The sequence below is a fragment of the Oryctolagus cuniculus genome, chromosome 3 (genome assembly GCF_051225735.1).
Source record: "Oryctolagus cuniculus isolate XC-2025 breed Fujian yellow rabbit chromosome 3, ASM5122573v1, whole genome shotgun sequence".
Lineage (NCBI taxonomy): Eukaryota > Metazoa > Chordata > Mammalia > Lagomorpha > Leporidae > Oryctolagus > Oryctolagus cuniculus.
Window position 1 is genome coordinate 143,955,176 of NC_142869.1, and position 13,383 is coordinate 143,968,558.

General features: G+C 37.7%; 1 long non-coding RNA gene across 2 annotated transcripts in view; it reads left to right on the top strand.

Annotated features, from left to right (window-relative positions):
• Nucleotides 1-8,466, top strand: part of LOC127491646 (uncharacterized) — a 153,696-nt gene extending 145,230 nt beyond the window's left edge. For both annotated transcript variants that reach the window (XR_016231718.1, XR_011387402.2), the window contains one exon: nt 2,167-8,466. This is a non-coding gene — a long non-coding RNA (uncharacterized LOC127491646). The remainder of the gene's footprint in view (nt 1-2,166) is intronic.
• Nucleotides 8,467-13,383: the final 4,917 nt, after the last annotated feature.

The window sequence follows — 13,383 nt, forward strand, 5'->3', positions numbered from 1 at the left end:
TTGAGTAATTTCAAATGCTCTGTTTTCAAGTTCATAGGTTATTTCTTCTACCAAATCAAATCTGTTGTTGATTCCTCTCCAGTGATTTTTCTAGTTCAACTTTTGTAACAGTTCAAAATTTGTTTAATTGATTCTTTTTTCCAGTTGTATTTTGCAGGTGCTGAACTTCTCTTTGTTTCTCTTTTATATGTTTTGTCTTTTTTGTATTATTTATTTTTCTTCAACTTTCAAAATTAATATAAGTTGAACAAATTTCATATATTTCATAAATACAGATTATGAGCATAGTGATACTTCCCACTCCAACCTCCCTCCCACCCTCATTCTCACACTCCCTCCTCCTTCCTTTATTATCCTTTCTTTTAATTTTTACAAAGACACATTTTCAGTATATTTTTTAAAGATTTATTTATTTATTTGAAATGCAGAGATACAGAGAGCAGAAGCAGAGAGAGAAAGAGAGAGAGAGAGAGAGAGCTCCTCCATCTGCTGATTCACTCCCCAGATCCTGCAACGGCTGGAGCTGTGCCAATCTGAAACCAGGAGCCAGGAGACCTCTCTGGGTCTCCCACGCCTATGTAGGGGCCTAAGGACTTGGGCCATCTTCTACTGCTTTCCCAGCCCATAGCAGAGAGCTGGATCAAAAGTGGAGCAGCCAAGACTTGAACCAGTGCCCATATGGGATGCTGGCACTGCAGGCTGTGGCTTTACCTGCTATGCCACATTGCCAGCCCCCTATTTTCAGTTTATTTTATAACCATAAGCTTAACCCTCCACTAAGTAAAGAATTCAACAAATAGTAAAAAGAAAAAAAAGTAAATAAATAAACAGTAGAGACAGGGGCTATAAACAATCATCAATTCTTAAAATGTTGATTTTGCTTTTATACATTACTTTTTTGTATTCTAGTAGTTGCCACAGATCATGGAAAACATATAGTATTTGTCTTTTGGGGAGTGGTTTATTTCACTAAATATAATGGTTTCCAGTTGCAACCAGTTTATTACAAGAGAAAGGATTTCTTTTTTATGGCTGAATAGTACTCCATAGTATATATACCACATTTTCTTTATCTGGGCATAAGTTGATGGAAATCTGAGCTGATTATACATCTTAGCTATTGTGAATTTAGCAGCAATAAACATGGGGGTACAGATAACTCTTTAATATGCTGATTTCATTTCATTTGAGTAAATTCCCAGAAGTCAGATGATTACATCATAATATAGATCTATTTTCAGATTTCTGAGGAATCTCTATACTGTCTTCCACAGTGACTGTACTAGTTTGCATTCCCACCAACTGTGGATTAAGGTACTTTTCCTCCAAATTCTTCCCAGCATTTATTGGTTTTTGATCTCTGTATGAGAGCCATTCTAACTGGGATGAGATGAAATCCTATTGCAGTTTTTATTTGCATTTCTCTAATGGCTAATGATCCTTAGCATTTTTTTTAATGTATCTGCAAGTCATTTGAATTTCCTCTTTTGAAAAATGCCTTTTCAAGTCCTTTGCTTATTTTTTAACTGGATTGTTTGTTTTGTTGTGGCTGAATTTCATTTTTTATTTTTTTTAAGGATTTAGTTATTTATTTGAAAGGCAGAGTTACAGGGAGAGGGAGAGAAGCCGAGAGAGAAAGAGATCTTCCATCCACTGGTTCACTCCCCAAATGGCTGCAATGGCTGGATCTGGATCATTCCTAAGCCTGGAGTCAGGAGCTTCTGAGTCTCCCACATGTGTGTAGTGGCCAAGTACTTGGGCCATTCTATGCTGCTTTCACAGGCCATTTGAAGGGAGCTAGAACAGCCAAAATTTGAACCAGCACCCATATGGGATGCTAGCACTGCAGGCAGTAGCTTTACCAGCTAAGCCACAGTGCCAGGCCTGGTTGATATTTTGATTGGGATCATATCAAATCTAAAAATTTTGATGGAAATTAATTAATTAATTCCATTTTGATGGAATTAATTCTTCCAACTCACGAACACAGAAGATTTTTTTCCTTTTTGTGTGTGTCTTATTCTATATCTTTCTTTAATGTTCCATAATTTTTACCTTCTTGGTTAAATTTATTCCAAGGTATTTAAATACTTTAATAGCTATTATGAATGGTATTAATATTTAAAAAAATATTTATTTATTTTATTTGAAAATCTGCTTTTGCAGGCCATTAATGGAGAGCTGTATCAGAAGTGGAGCAATCAGGACTTGAAACAGCACCCAGATGGGAAGACGCCAGTTTTACCCATTAACGCCACAGCGCCACCCCAGATTGGACTGATCTTACAACTTTTTTCTCAGCCATGGCATTGTATCTGTGTATACAAAGGCTATTGATTTTTGTGTGTTGATTTTATATCTTGCAACTTCACCAAACTTCTAAGTCCAATAGTCTCTTAGTGCAGTCTTTTGGTTTACCTATATGTGTAATCATGTCATCTGCTAACTGGGGTAACTTGACTTCTTCCTTTCCAATTTATATCCCTTTTATTTCCTTTTCTTGTGTAATGGCTCTTGCTAAAACTTCCAGGACTGTATTGAAAGTGGGCATCCTTGTCAGGTTCCACATCTTACTGGAAATGCTTCCAATTTTTCTCCTACTCAATATGATGCTGGTTGTGGGTTTGTCATATATTGCCTTGATTGTGTTGAGGAATGTTGCTTCTATACCCAATTTGTTTGAGGTCCTCTTCATAAAAGGATGTTGTATTTTGTCAAATACTTTCTCTGTATCTATTCAGATAATCATATATTGGTTTTTTTGAAGATTCAGTTTATTTATTTGAGTGGCAGACTTACAGACAGAGAAAGGGAGAAACAGAGAAAGGTTTTCCATCTGCTGATTCACTCCCCAAATGTCTTTAACAGCTGGAGCTAGGCTGTTCTGAAGCCTGGGGCCAGGAGCTTCTTCCCAATCTCCCATGTGGGTGTGGGCCCAAATATTTGGTACATTTTCCACTGCTTTCCCAGGCCATTAGCAGAGAGCTGGATTAGAAGAACAGCTGGTAAAGGAACTGGCAACCATATGGGATGCCTATTACGCCTCATTGCTGGTCCCAATCATATGGTTTTTATTCTTCAGTTTGCTATTGCCATTACAGTTATTGATCTAAATAAATCACATTTATTGATTTGCGTATGTTAAGCCAGCCTTGCATACCAGGGATAAATCTCACTTGGTCCAGGTGAATGATCTTTCAGAGGTGTTGTTGGATTCAAATAGCTAATATTTTGTTGAGTACTTTTGCACCTATGTTCATCAGTAAAATTCTTCCTCTTTCTTTGTTGTATCTTTTTCTGATTTTGGAATTAAGGTTATGCTAATCTCATAGAAGGAGTTTGGGAAGATTCCCTCATTACAATTGTTTTGAATAGTTTGAGAATTGAAATTAATTCTTTAAAAAGTTTGGTAGAATTTAGCAGTGAAGCCATCTAGTCCTGGGTTTTCTTTGTCGGCGGCGCGGCGGGGTGGGGGGGTCTTTATTACTATTTCAATTTTTGCCTTGGTTTTGGTCTGTTTAGATTTTCTATGTCCTCATGACTAATTTTGGTGGATTATATATGTCCAGGGATCTATCCATTTCTTCTGGATTTTCCAGTTTTAGGGCATAGTAATACCTGATGATTCTTTTTATTTCTGTGATATCCATTGTCACATTTCTTTTTTCATCTCTGATTTTATTTTTATGAGTGTTCTCCCTCCCCTCCATATTTTTTGTTACTTGGGCCAATGCTTTATCAATTTTGCTTATATTTTTTAAAAAATAGCTTTTTATTTCACTGATCTTTTGTTTGTGTTTTAGGTTTCAATTTTGTTTATTCTCAAATTTTAATTATTTCTTTCCTCCTCCTAATCTTTGGTTTGGTTTAGTATTGTTGTCTAGGTCTCTGAGATGTATTTGTAGTTCATTAACTGGATGCCTTTCCAAGTTCTCAATGTAGGCACTAACTGGTATAAACTTCCCTCTTAATACTGCTTTTGCTGTATCCCATAAGGTTTGATATATTGTTTTGTCATCTTAATTTCCAGAAATTTTTTGATTTCCCTTTTTATTTATTCTATGACCCACTGTTAATTCAAGAGAGTGTTGTTCAGTCACCATATGTTTGCATATTTTCTAGCGATTCTTAAGTTGTTAATTTTTTTTTGACAGGCAGAGTTAGACAGTGAGAGAGAGAGACAGAGAGAAAGGTCTTCCTTTCCGTTGGTTCACCCCCCAAATGACTGCTACGGCCAGCACGCTGCACCAATCCAAAGCCAAGAGCCAGGTGCTGTCGCTCCCCCTCTTTGTGGAGGAACGACACAGGACCCTGCGCTGTTCTTTTGCCTGCTCGGCCCTCCCCGGGTTTGCTGCTGGTTCTTCCCGGGTTGGCTACCGACCCTTCCACCTCCGTGGAAGGGCGGTTCCCCCTGCCACTTTCCCCACTTCCACAGGGGAGCGGCACACCGCCGGCCGGCTGGCCCTCTCGGGGGCTGCACAGGTGTTCCTTCAGATAGATGTTCCCCTTAGATGTTCCTGGTGCATGTTGTCTCTCTCCTCCTTTATAGTCCTCTTCCACCAATCCCAACTCTGCTACCCACACGCCGAGTATGCTGCTCTCCTCCAATCAGGAGCAGGTCCTACAGTTTATTGGTTGAACTGGAGGCAGCTGTGTAGAAGCTGTTTCTCCCTTCTCAGCGCCATATTGTGGGAGAGCAGATGCATAGAATAAGTCTTAATTCCAGTAACTTAGTCTAGTCCGAGTTGCTCCCCACAAGGTGCTTCCTCCCGGTCTCCCATGTGTATACAGGGCCCAAGGACTTGGGCCATCCTCCACTGCCTTCTCAGGCCACAGCAGAGAGCTGGACTAGAAAAGGAGCAACTGGGACAGAATCCAGGGTGCCAGCACCACAGGCAGAGGATTAGACAAGTGAGCCACAGCGCCAGCCAAAGTTGTTAATTTTCAATATTCATCCCATTGTGTTCAGATAAGAAACATGGTATGATTTCAATTTTTTTAAAATTTGCTGAGACTTCCTTTATGGCCTAGCATATAGTTAATCTTAGAGACAGTTGCATGCAATGATGAAAAGAATCTATTCTTCAACTGTGTGATGAAATATTCTGAATTTATCACATCCATTTGATGCTTTTTTTTTCTTTTTGACAGGCAGAGTGGATAGTGAGAGAGAGAGACAGAGAGAAAGGTCTTCCCTTTGCCGATGGTTCACCCTCCAATGGCCACCATGGCTGGCGCGCTGCGGCCTGAACACCGCACTGATCCGAAGGCAGGAGCCAGGTGCTTCTCCTGGTCTCCCATGGGGTGCAGGGCCCAAGCACCTGGGCCATCCTCCACTGCACTCCCTGGCCACAGCAGAGAGCTGGCCTGGAAGAGGGGCAACCGGGACAGAATCCGGCGCCCTGACTGGGACTAGAACCTGGTGTGCCGGCGCCGCTAGGTCAAGGATTAGCCTATTGAGCCACGGCGCCAGCCAATTTGATTCTTCTTTAAAGATTTATTTATTTATTTGAAAGTTAGAATTACACAGAGAGAGAAGAAGAGGCAGAGAGAGAGAGAGAGAGAGAAAGAGGTCTTCCATCTGCTGCATCCCACTCCCAATGGGCCACAATAGCCAGAGCTGCTCTGATCCCAAGCCAGGAACCAGGAGCTTCTTCCAGGTCTCCCTTGTGGATGCAGGGGCCCAAAGACTTTGACCATCTTCTGTTGCTTTCCCAGGCCATAGCAGAGAGCTGGATCAGAAGGGGAGCAGCCGGGACTCTAATTGGCGCCCATATGGGATGCTGGCACTGCAGGCAGAGGCTTTACCAACTTTGCCAGAGTGTTCATCATGTTATCAACATTATTATTTTGCTATTACATCATTTTTCTCATCTGTATTTAGTTGCAATCTCTGTTCCCTCTGTAATATTCCAGATTCTCCTTCATGACGACAAGCCACTGCATGGCTTTTGTCCCTGCATCCCATGGGCTTACAAAAATGCCAGTTCAATCAATGCTTTTGGTCATGTGAGGCAGAAACCAATCCATTGGTAAATCCTTCAAAAACTGAAATAGCAAACATATTTTTTTTTTCTCTTCCCCTAACAAGGGAGAAGCTGAGATTTGGTTATCCTTCCATTTGTAAGCTTTGATAATTTAGAAGAACTGAAACAATTGAAATGAAATGAAATGCCTTTTCTTACCCATTTCAATAAATCTGTTTTTGACATTTCTCTCTTGGGAATAAGATCTGGGGCTTATAATTCTGCCATCCTACCAATATAATTCTATTTTTTTTATTTTTAATTCAACTTAGTAGTGGTGTTTAATTATTAGAAAAGTTTCCTAGAGTTTGACCACCGTACTATGAGATCTAATATTCTGTATATGTATTTCCATATGTTATAAATATATTTTTATGTTATGGGAATAGGCATATGGATAGATTGAAGAACATATAGTGCTACGCAAATAACCTACACATCAATATTTAAAAATATACATTCTTACTTTATATACTATAATAGGAAGAATCCTTTATATATCTCCTGTTCACACCTATTTTAATCAGAATTTCCTGAAAACTTGTTCTGCTCACCGTCCAGAATAGGAAGTCAAGATTAAACCATTAGTCCAGTTGACAAGTGATTTATTACTAGTTAATCTATTTTCAGCTAACAATCAGATTCTCTTTCAAAAGTCAGATAGTACTGGACACACAGTACAGTAGTAAGGTCATATCAAGCTTGGAATTGAAAATATTTTTAACCATTTGATAATTTATATGCATGCAATGTAAACAGAGACATCAATTCTTCAATGAATGACAGAATAGTACAAGAAAAGATAACTCATTTGTCTATTTTTATTGTATACAAATAACCTCAAAATCTATTATGTTCTTGCATGTAGATTTCAGTGTATCCAGGGGTTTAGCTGATGCAGGCTAGGTGGAGTAGGTTAAGTTGCATTCTAGGTTTCTAGCATGGTTCATTCACATATTCCCACGTGGTTTACTCTGGAGCTCTCATAAATGGAACGGTGGTTGAGATGTGTTTGTCTCATGACAAGTTAAAGCAGCACAAGAAGTCAAACTAAAATGTAAGTTATCCAAACTCAAAATTATGCCTGTTTGCTAGAATTAATTGATTAAACCAAGACATATGGCCAACTTCAATATTATTTGATTGAAACAAATCTTAGTCCACACCAATAGAAAATGCTACAAGGCATGTGACAAAAATTCTTGCTGTAGTACAGAAAGAGTTAAGCAGTGGGAATAAAATTCATTGTACTATTAAAAGAAAGAGGGCTATGGAAAGAGAAAGAGAAAGAAGCAGGTAAGCATTTGGTGCAGTGATTAAGATACACATATTCCATATATTAGTGCCCGGTTTGTGTTCTGAGTGCACACCCAGTTCCTGCTCTCTGCTATTGCATAAGCTGGGAGGCAGCAAGTGATAGCTCAAAGTGTCTCTGCCACCCACGTGGGAGACCAGTGAGTTCTAGGCTTTCTCCTAAGCCAACCCTGTCTGTTGTAGGAATTTGGAGTGTGAACCAGAGGACAGAAGATCCCTCCTCTCTGTCCCTGTATCTCTCTTCCCGTCTATTTGAATTTCAAATAAAATGAAAAATAAATAAATAAATACTTTCTTGAAATAAGAGGAAAAAATGCATCTGCGGAATTCCCAGTTCATATAACACGCCTTACAAGAGCTCTCCAGATTCCCCTGGAATCCTGCATTAATTTATATGAATGTAAGTATATTTCCATTCTTTGAGACCAAAAATTTATCAACAAGGAAAATATTTAATCTTAACTAATTTTGAATGGAATATATTTTAAATATAGATTAACAAATCTTTTATAAATTAAGTATAAGAAAGTATAAGCCATAGCATATATTGATCATATAGTCTTCTACATTGTCTTAAATTTTATTTTTGATATATTTGTATGATGATTGTTATGTATTTTTCACTTATAGGATATTTTGCTTAATAAAATCTCATGAAAGAAGATGTCTCTACTGCCAGCTTCTCTGATAAATATTCTTTGTCATTTATGGGGAATCAGATCTCTACATCTATAATCTTTTTAATTGAAATTACAGGATATATTTATCAATATTTATTATATTTAGGAAGTAAGTGATAAAGAAAAATCATCAAAATTGTCTTCATTCCATATATTTATCTGCCTTACCAAGAAAAGTTGAGGTTTTTATTGGGTACTTTTCCGATAAAAGTGAAGACCTAATCCAGAAACCAGTGGGAAAGAAATTGCACAATTTATTATGACTTTCTGTGAAACTATAAAGACAAAATTATGTAGACAAGACCCGAGAATACAATGACTTAAGAGAGAAAACATAGAAATCAATCTGCTTTATGAGGTAACTTCTCTGAATTCCAAAATGTGGCAATTTCTAAAATGAAAAATCTTAATGTTCTTATTGTTCAGTTTTTATTGGCTCTTCTAAACTTCCAAAGCAAAAGTTATAAAGGAGAATATAAGAAACAAAAAGATTTACAGCACAAAATATTAAAATGGTAGTTTCTTATTTTGTTTTTGTTGTTGTTGTTGTTGTTGTTGTTTTAATTAGCCCTCAGTACTTCAAGCACTTTAGGCAATATTTAAACTTTATATTAGCTTGAACAGTGCTATTGATCTAGCCATTAAAATCTATTTTTTAATTATGGATACTGTAAGAAATCTTGGCTAAAATTCTTTAAAATTTATAGATTTATAAAACTAATTCCATTGAACACTATGTATTGTGATGGCATATATGCCTAAATATTTTCAACTAGGAAATGAGAAAAAGTGTAAGTAAATAAATTAGTAATAGATTATAGCTATGTTTCACACAAAGATCATCCCTAAAGTCTGATGGCAGTGAGCATAATTAACAATTAGGTAACGTCAATGACAAACTTTTTTTGATTTACTTTGTATACCTACTGTCAGATTATTTTTGAGTGAGTGATGCTTTTTAAAATTTTGTTTGTTATTTCTTTACTTGAAAAGCCAAAAGAGAGGGAGAGGGACATCTTTCCATCACTTCCCGTTCACTCCCAGAAGTCCACAATGGGGGCTGGACCAGGTTGAAGCTGGGAGCTGAGAACTCAATCTAAGTCTCTCATGGATGACAGGGACCCAACAACTTGAGCCATCATCATTGCTTCCCAGAGTGTGCATCAGCAGTAAGCTGGAATCAGGAGTGGAAACAAGTTGGAAATGAAGATACTCTGATGTGGGATGCAGGCATCTTAACCACCAAGCCAAACGCCTGCCCATAAGCAAGTGGTTCTTAATCTTTCAAAGATTACAGAATTCTTTGAGTATTTTACAAAAGATAAAGGGACTTCTGATGAAAAGCAAACTTACGGCCGGCGCCGCAGCTCACTAGGCTAATCCTCCGCCTAGCGGCGCCGGCACACCAGGTTCTAGTCCCGGTCGGGGCGCCGGATTCTGTCCCGGTTGCCCCTCTTCCAGGCCAGCCCTCTGCTGTGGCCAGGGAGTGCAGTGGAGGATGGCCCAGGTGCTTGGGCCCTGCACCCGCATGGGAGACCAGGAAAAGCACCTGGCTCCTGGCTCCTGCCATCGGATCAGCGCGGTGCGCCGGCCGCAGCGCGCCGGCCGCGGCGGCCATTGGAGGGTGAACCAACGGCAAAGGAAGACCTTTCTCTCTGTCTCTCTCTCTCACTGTCCACTCTGCCTGTCAAAAAAAAAAAAAAAAAAAAAAAAAAAAGCAAACTTACATGCTTAAATAGAGCCTACTCTATTCAGTTTAGGGGAATAAAGAAACTCTGACTTGATCTTATACCCTTCAGGTTTTTCAGCTGTGTTTAGTACTTTGATAAATTTAGACTCCTGCAATTTTTGTTTTATTTTCACACTCCTTTCATAAAATAGTATTTATTTATTAATTTGAGAGACAGAGAGAGAGAGAGAGCTCTCATCTGTTGGGATAGGGTTCACTTTCCAAATGCCTATAACAGCTGGGACTGGGCAAGACCAGAGCCAGGAGCAAGGAATTCGAGCTGTTATCTCCCATCTGGGTGGTAGCTACAAAAGTAGTTGAGCCATCAACTGTGACCTTCCAGAGTCTGCATTAGCAGGAAACTGGAGTCAAGAGCCGGATCCAGGAAACAAACCCAGGTACTTTGATGTGAGACCCAGGCATCTTCACTGGCATCTGAACCCTGAAGCTAACTACCTCAAACACTTTTTTGCAATTAAAATTAAAAATGAGTATTTCTGAATACATTAATATATCAGATACATTTGCTTGTTTGTCGTCTCAGTTCTTGGGTATATAATCTTAATCAGAAAATATTAGCTATTGAGGAAGAAAATCAATAGAAGGTATTTTCTATAAAGTAACAACTTAGTAGATTAGAGAGTTACAAATAGCTATTGAAAGGGTTATGACAAATATTTAAGACTCTTACTCTGTTAATAAAAATAACCTTTAAATTATGGTGGGAAATGACCTTTAAATAAGATCGTCAGAATACTAAAAGATCTACAAAGACTTTATAGTCTTTCTTTCTTTGATCCTTATAATAAAATTATTAAGTAAATAAGTACATTATCAACAACCCATATTATAGATAAGGAAGGTATGAGTCTACAAATTAAATAACTTGTCTAAGGAAGTTTCAATAATAATCTTTATAGCACAGACTCAGATTCTGCCCTCTTACAGCACAATAGGAAAAAAAAATGAATGAATAATAAACTTACTGCACATGTTGTCCTATTTCATTAAAGGTTCTTTTAGAATAATTAATTCCTTGATTCACTTGTAGATATTGATTATCTGCTATCTGGTCAGTGAGACTTGCTTTAGATGCTCTGTTTACAGTGAAAAAGTCAGTTTCTGTTTGAAGCTTATGATTGCCAGTGAGTTATAGAATCCTATTATTTGCTGTGACTCATTAAAATTTGCTGTGACTCAGAAAATTCATTATTTTGATATGCAAACTTCCATCTTATTTAAATCACATTTAATATGTATAGCCATTTCCAATGTGATGGTAATTTGAATATAGACCAATGATAATGCACTTAGAAAATGTTCTCTAAATTGCCTTTTCTGTTATCATGATTACAAACACTATTTTTTTCTACATTCTTTCACCAATATCTTCTGAGAATGTTGTCTCACTAATGACTTGTCAGCTAGCACATTCAAAGATGTGTAAATAATTGAAACACATTGTCTTAAAGTGTCTGAACATTGTTCAATTATCATAAGATCCTAAACACTATCATCTTGGATAAAAGGATTGAGTAGGTATTTCTCAGGTATTATAAACTCTTCCAGTGAAAATTTAGAAAGCTTAGGTGCTTACTTAATGTTTTCAGATGGAGTAGGTAGGCAGCAATAAGCCTATTACTATGATCAGTGTAGTAGATCCACTTTCTGTCAATTCTACAACTGCAGGACAATGTGTAGATGAAGTTCATTGCTAAATGTACACAAATCAAGTTATAATGCAAAAGTGAATTAGTGTTGATAGTTTTTTTTGCCAATAAACTTCAGAGACTAGAAGTATGAAATCTAAATTAATAGACGAATATATCAAAATCCTAGTTCTTCTTGAATATTCAACATATTAGCATTTCAAGATTACCTTATATTGCTGAAAATTAAGAATTAAGAATTTTTTTAAAAAAATTTAAACAGATTTAAATTAAACAGCCACTGTTTTTAACTCTTACATACCTTCAAGAATAAAATCTTAAGAAAAGTTGAGGAGCAAAACTGTATGCCGTTCACAATCAAATTAAAATTCCATGGGCCTAGAGCTAAGAAATTTTCTTAGATTTATTTTAAGTTGCTTAACTACCTGGAATTCTTTGTAAAGTACTTTCCAGTTCATCCTTTTGGAATGATGGCTTTGACTTTTAATGAGAAATCTACATTTATTTCTTAAATAGGAAAGGCATTGTCCTTGGCTTAGTTCTCCAAAGACATAGAAGACTTTTAAGTATAGTGAAGACACAGCTTGTGGCAAATTTATTTCAGTCATGTCAGACTGAAAATCTGTTTCCATAGCAAAATAATCTTCCCTTGAGTTTCCTATGCCATATTCAAGTCAATAAGCTATTTTATGGAAGTATAACCTGAATGTCCCCATCAAGGGGTTACTCCCTCATTTACTATTCTAAGGAAACAATCTGTGCACTCATCCACAAAGCTGTTGGAAATCTATGTTTCCCTCCTACATATTCCTGAGAACATGGGGTCAAAGTAGTCTATCAAGATTGCTCCATATAGATTCATCTTTCTTTCCTTCTGCCTACTACTAGACTCTGCTTGGTTTCATCTTTATTAACGCTAAAGGTGAATATACTCATCCCCACTTTATTTTCCATATCGTCACTATACTATGCTTGTTACGTTTAATGGAATTTTACTGAAGCTTAAGGATAACAGAGTTATAGAATAAAGTAAGAAATTTAAATTTTTATTTGTTTCATTTTACTTGAAAAGGAAAGAGAGTTCTTCCATCTACTGGTTCACTCCCTAAATTCCTGCAACAGCCACAGCTGGGCCAGACAGAAGGCAGGAGCCCAGAACACCATCCATGTCTTCCACATGGGTGGGATTATCCCTCCTTTATTATTCTAAATATATCATTTGTATTGTGATATGGGATAAGGCAGGTAGATAGATCAGAACCATGAACTGGAAGCCACATCTCCCCCACCCTATGTAATCCTATCTGTCTATATGTCAGTCAAATAACTCCCTTACCAGTTGTATGCCCCTTAACTTGGAGGGTGCCATTTCACCTTTTCAACCTCAGAAAAAGAGGCCAGCAACTGGGAGGGGTGCTCTAACTCTATCTCTGTCATCTCTACCTCTATCTCTATATCTCTATTTCTATCTCTGTCCTCTTTTTGCAGACAAAGATGAGACAGGGTGCTAAGGCACTGTCTCTCCACTTCCGTTCCTGACCTTTTTCGCTTTCTGTCCCAGTCCACTCTTCAGCTATGTCCACACATAGTGTGCGCGCGTGTGTGTGTGTATGTGTATGTGTGTTCTCTTTCTCACTTTTTAAATAAACTATCACTTTGTGCACTGTATCTGTGCCTATACTTAAAATGCTTTTCTGTGTAGAAGGCAACAACCTTGAATAGGAATCTAAATCCCTTCTCTTCCACAATGGTCCATCACCTGCTATCCCCAAGATGCATAATAGCAGGAACCTGGATAGGAAGCAAGCTTAGACTCAAACCCGAGGACTCTGAATTTGGGATATGGAATGCAAGCATCTCAAGTTGCCACTTAACTACTGAGCCAAACAGCTACCCCTGAAATAATTTAAATTGATGATCAAATCTTCTATTCTTATTCAACCATCTACCCATGGAGAGTCCAT